We start from the raw sequence: 6000 nt of genomic DNA on the forward strand, positions 1-6000 counted from the left end.
TAGAGTTATATTTGTTGGGTGATATAGGGTTATAGAAAATCTTGACAGAGATGAGCCCATGTTTCAATTTATGATTTTGAAAATATTGCTGTGAATTTTAGAATTTTAAAACCTGAAGTTCACTTTGGATATTATATGCATAATGCCCCAAATTTCCATTACTTAATATTATTTGTCTCCATTTACTTTATAGGCCAGGTTTGTTTTTGTTTTGGATATTTCATTTTTATAATATTATTGCCATTTTAATGGCTTCAATCATGCTATGACAGATTTTGCCAGGTTAGGTTTGAAAAATTCATGGGTTTTCTCCATGCATGCACGAAGTAATCATCGTTAAAGACTCTTTTTTCCATTTAAATTTCTTCAGCTTTTCATTTTGAAAAAATTTAAACATACATAAAAGTTGAAAGAATGGTGTAGTCATTACTCTTCACCTAAATACAACAACATTACTAACATTTTACCATACTAGCTTCATCCGGACACTTGACTCCTAAATACTTCAGCATCCATTTCCTAAAAATAAGGACATTTTCCTCTTTAACTCAATATCATTATCATACTTAAGAAAATTTAATTTGATTGTATCATCTAAGTTCATATTCAGATATTTCCAATTGTCTTTAAAAACAACTTTACATTTTTTGTTTTGTTTTGTTTTTGAACCAAGATGCAGTTGAAGTTCATACTTTGTATTTGATTGTCTTCTTAGTCTAGAAGATCCTTCCCTGCACCCTCTTGGTCTTTATCCCCCCATGATGTGACTTTTTAATGACTCGAAATCACTTTGCTCCTATCCTTGATCTGTTTATATCCTTTGACTTGTTCCCTTTATTCTTTGTATTTCCATTGAACTGGAAGTGGAGTCTGTAGGTTTGATTAGCTTCAGCTTAAATGTTTTTGGAAAGAATATTTCATAGGTGATCTTGTAGATTTTATATTTTATCACATTGAAGAAACAATTCTAGGTTATCTCACTAATGAAGATGATAATCATTTGGTCAAAGTGTTGATGACCAGATCTTTCCATTATAAGGTCATTTTTTTTTCTGCTTAGTAATTAGTAAGTAATCTCTAAGGCAATGTTTTGGCACCACTATTTACCTTTTCCCAGTGCTCCCTCTTTTTTCAAATACCACTAGGTGTTCAAATTATTCAATGTTATCAATTACAGTCACAGTTCTTTTTGATACTGTGAGCCAACAGCCAGTGGAAATCCCTGCAGGCCAGCTTCTGTGTCTTTTAGACATGACCACATTAGTCTGTGAGTTTTTCCTTGCTTCAGTCACAAGATGTCCTACCTTGTACTTGTCCCATCCCAAACCTGGAATAGCCCTATTCTCTTCAGAGGGAATGGAATCTGGACTCTATTTGCTTTTAGACCATTTCAATGGACAGAGCTAGGAAGTAAATTTTTTAAAAGGTCATGAATTCAAGCTAATACTTAACATTTAGCATTACAAGTTTTTTTTTTTAAATTTTATATTTGCCTCTCTTTTACAGTGAAAATCCTTGTTCTGAGTAACATATTTGTTTATGTATTTTATTATGTAGTGTATTTTTCAGTAGTACAATACCAGTATTACTAATGGTAAACATACTGAATAAAATTTAAGATTTCTTTGCAGTTCTTTTTGTCCTTAGACTAATAGCCCACTAAGGGTGGATAGTCAGAGTAGTGTTCAAAAGTTAATGGAAATCATTCTTTTCTCTACATGGTAATGTGACATAACTAGGTTTGTTTTTGTATTCAATTTTAGAATTTACGTAAAGATTTTTATTCTATTTTGAATATGTAAAGGTTCAAAGTTAAAGCTATATAAAAAGTATACTCAGAGCTAAGTCTGTCATGGCTATCCTTCCATCCCATTCTTAACCACCCCCAAAGGTAGTATTTTCACTAGCTCCTAGTTTGTATTTCCCGTGTTTCTTTTTGAAAAACAATCATGTATGTTGCTATATTTATTGTTTCTTTTGCTCTGTGGAGTGTGTTCTCTTCTTTTAAATGTTCTTATGTTTAGAAAACTTTGCATGTTCTAGTGGTTACATTTTATACTGTTAGCATTTTATGCAATGCTCTTAGAGCCCCCATTTTTTGCTTGTCTAGACTTCTATTGAGCTTGTCATCTTTAAATGTTGATTCCCATCTAATTGCCTTGTGACAACCAATGAACTTATTCTACTCCTTCCTCTAATCTTCATATTTTTTAGTTCCCTTACTTCTGTTTGATTAGAGCATATATAACATTTACACACTATTTTCTCACTGTAGTGCCTGCTTTTGTTACAATATTAAATATATATATGTATGTATATATATATATATTTAAAGATTTGTCAGAGGGCGAGAGAGGGAGAGAGCACAAGCAGAGAGTAGCAGGCAGAGGGAGAAGCAGGCTTCCCTCTGAGCAAGGAGCCTGATGTGGGGATCGACCCTAGGACCCTGGGATCATGACCTGAGCCAAAGGCAGACGCCTAACTGAGCCACCCAGGCACCCCTCAATATTAAATATGTTTTAAATATACTTAATACTCTCCACTAGTACTTTAGCTGAATCCTTCTGAATCAACTCATGGCTGGATAGAGCTCTTCCAGTAAAGTATACAAGTAGAGCTTCTAAGCACACTGTTCCTCAAGTTCTAGCATATGGAAAATTTCTTCTAGAATCTAGACACCTTTAAAAAAAATTTTTTTTTTTTTTGACTGAGAGAGGGAGCACAAGGTTGGGGGGGGAGTGAGAGTGAGATAGGGAGAAAGAAGCAGGGAGCCTGATCCTAGGACCCTGAGCTCACGACCTGAGTCAAAGGCAGATGCTTAATGGACTGAGCTACCCAGGTGCCCCAAGAATCTAGATACTTAAAGTACAGCTTGACTAGATATAAAATCCTTGACTCAAACTTTCTTGAATTTTTTGGAGAATGTTGCTCCACTGTTGTGTTGCTTGGTTTTATTGTCATTCTGGCACCACTTGATAGTTTTCTCTTTCGGAAATGCTAATTTTGTTTGTTGTTGGCTTTTGTCTGGAGGCCCAGATCATTTTTCCAAGTCCTCTTCTCTCTGACCCTTTTGCTTTCTCTTTTTGTTCTCATAACTGGTTTATGCTTCTCCATGTTTCTTACCTTCATTATGTCTTTCTTAGGAATCCTATAATACAGTATTCATTTTTTTAGATGATTTTTTTTTTCGGTGTATTGCTTGAGCTTGATCAACTCTCACATCTTCCTGCTGGGTTTTAAACCTTGTGTATGTTGCATACTTTCACATCTGCAGTTGTATATTTAATGATATTTCTTTCATATTGGAGTGTTGTATGTAATTTTTCTCTGCTTCATATTTTCTAGAGGGTAGTATTTTCTTTTAATTGAAAAGTCTTTATTTTCTAATAGTAGCCTTGTATGGATTTTTGGTGGCTTCTTCTGTTTCTGATAAGATGTTCTGGATTTTCCTGGATCAGCAAGAAAAGGTGGTTCTATGGAAGGGAGGGGTGAAGGGATGTGGGTGACTTAGTTTTATAGTTAAAGAAAGCCCTCTTCTGTTAATATAGTGAAGTACAGTTTCTTTAATAAATGGTGCATTTTGAGGTTTGGATTCTGTGATACAATCTCAGTTTCTTTAGGAATATTTAGCTTCAGCCACTTGCTCTTCTCTGCAAGGGATCCCTGTACTTTCCAAGGAGCCTCATGAAGTGTTCTTATGAACGTTCCACCTTAGTTCTTACCTGTTTTCAAGCCTGATTTTTGGCTTTTTCATTATTTGGGGGGACTCCCAATATCCTTCAAAATCATTACCTTTTGCTTATGCTGGCAAATGCTAGCTTCTGTTGACTGTAACCAAAGAACCCTGACACACTAACCACTTAATGTAAAGTTTGTGAATCTTCATAACCCCAAATCATATACAAAGCCACAAATATATAAACAACGGATCTGTTAGAACTGATCTCTCTTGTTTACTCTTGCAGCTCTTCTAGCACAAAGCCTGGGACATTCTGGACATTCAATGTGTTAAATTTCTCATTATTACATTATTTCCAACAGCACTTGCCATAATCTGCAATTATCTTTCCTTTGTGTTTGTTTCATAACTTTGTTCCCAGTGTAATTAAGCTTCATGTAAATACAATTTCATGTATGCATGTATCCTCAGTGTCTAGTAAACTACTGACAAACACTTATAGGTACTCAAAAATATTTTTTGGATGAATAATAATCAGTTCTTTAGGATGGTAAAATTGGTATAGCTTGGTGAAATATCATTCTGTGGGGCTATGAAAAGTCAGAGTAACCATTCAAATGATCTTAACCAGCCCTCTACATCCATCCAAAACAAGCTCCTCGGAACTTAGTTATGAAATCTTGTCATGGCTTTCTCTAAGGAGCTTCAGGTTGGGGCTCAATTAAATGTTTCAGCAAGAGAATATTTTTGAACAGATGATGAGGGGTGCCTGGTTGGCTCAGTCAGTAGAGCATGCCACAATTGATCTGGAATTCAAGCCCCACCTTGGATGGAGCCTACTTAAAAAATAATAATAATAAACAAATGATGAGTTTACTTGTTGATGGGAAAATGTAACTTGAACTATCTATCAAGGTAAAATGCCTTTGTTTTCCATTTCTAGTCAAATGTTCTTCTATATAGAAATAGAAGGAACAGAAAATTCAAATTTATTTTTCAACATTTTATTTTGAAATAATCTCAAACTTACATAAAAGTTGCAACAGTTGGGGCACCTGGGTGGCTCAGGTGGTTAGGCACCCCAAATCTTGATCTAAGTTCAGGTCTTGATCTCAGGGTCCTGAGTTTGAGCCCACTGTGGAGCCTACTTTAAAAAAAAAAAGTTGCAACAATAATACAAAGAACACATTCCCTTTACCCTGTGTATTAGCTATCTACAGCTATATTATAAATTACCCCCAAATTTTGTAGCTTAAAATAAGTACTTTTTCTCTTATAGTTTTTGAGAGTCAGGGAACCCAGAGTGGCTAATCTAGGTGATCTTAGCTCAGGACTTCCTGAAATTGGAGTCAAGATGTTGGCAAGGGTTGCAGTCGGTTGAAGGTTTAACCAGCACTGGAGGATCTACTCCCAAGACCACTTACATATCTGTTGGTAGCAGACCACAGTTTCCGGACACCTAGACCTAGACTTGGGCATCATAACATGGCAGCTGGTTTCCCCAGACTTGAGCCCAGAATGAATGAAATAGAGACCTAGCAGGAAGATGCCCTACCTTTTATGACCTACCTGCTGATGTCAAAGCTGATAGTTCTGCTCCATCCTATTAGAAAAGAGTCACTCAGGGGCTCCTGGGTGGCACAGCGGTTAAGCGTCTGCCTTCGGCTCAGGGCGTAATCCCAGCGTTCTGGGATCGAGCCCCACATCAGGCTCCTCTGCTAGGAGCCTGCTTCTTCCTCTCCCACTCCCCCTGCTTGTGTTCCCTCTCTCGCTGGCTGTCTCTATCTCTGTCGAATAAATAAATAAAATCTTTAAAAAAAAAAAAAAGAGTCACTCAGCCCAGTCCTACACTGAAGAGGAGAATTAGATCCCATCTCTTCCAAAGTACATCACTGAATTTGTGAACACATCTTAAAATCACTGTACTCAGAAACACTACTTTTAACAACTTGCCTTTTTGTTACTCTTACCCCCTCCTCACATATAACAAACATGTTATCTCCTATTTGAGAGCAGATAGCATGCATCACATCCCTTCACTCCTGAAAACTTAAGTGTATTAAGAAAAGGGGTATTATAACAGTTATCAAAATCAGACTTAACATTATGATACTTTAATCTGTAGTCCGTATTTCACTTGTGTCAACTATCATTTCTAGAATTTTACCCCCATTAAGTTGATTTTTAAGCAATATAGTAAAACAAGTGGTGGGTTACAAAGTATATCATAGGTTATGTACGTTTTTACTGGCAGGAAATAAAAGGTCCTGGGACCAAGGAAGCTGCTGAAAACACATGCTCCAGTTGAGCCAGAGCCGGGG

This window comes from Ailuropoda melanoleuca, chromosome 2 (genome assembly GCF_002007445.2).
Source record: "Ailuropoda melanoleuca isolate Jingjing chromosome 2, ASM200744v2, whole genome shotgun sequence".
NCBI classification, from domain to species: Eukaryota; Metazoa; Chordata; class Mammalia; order Carnivora; family Ursidae; genus Ailuropoda; species Ailuropoda melanoleuca.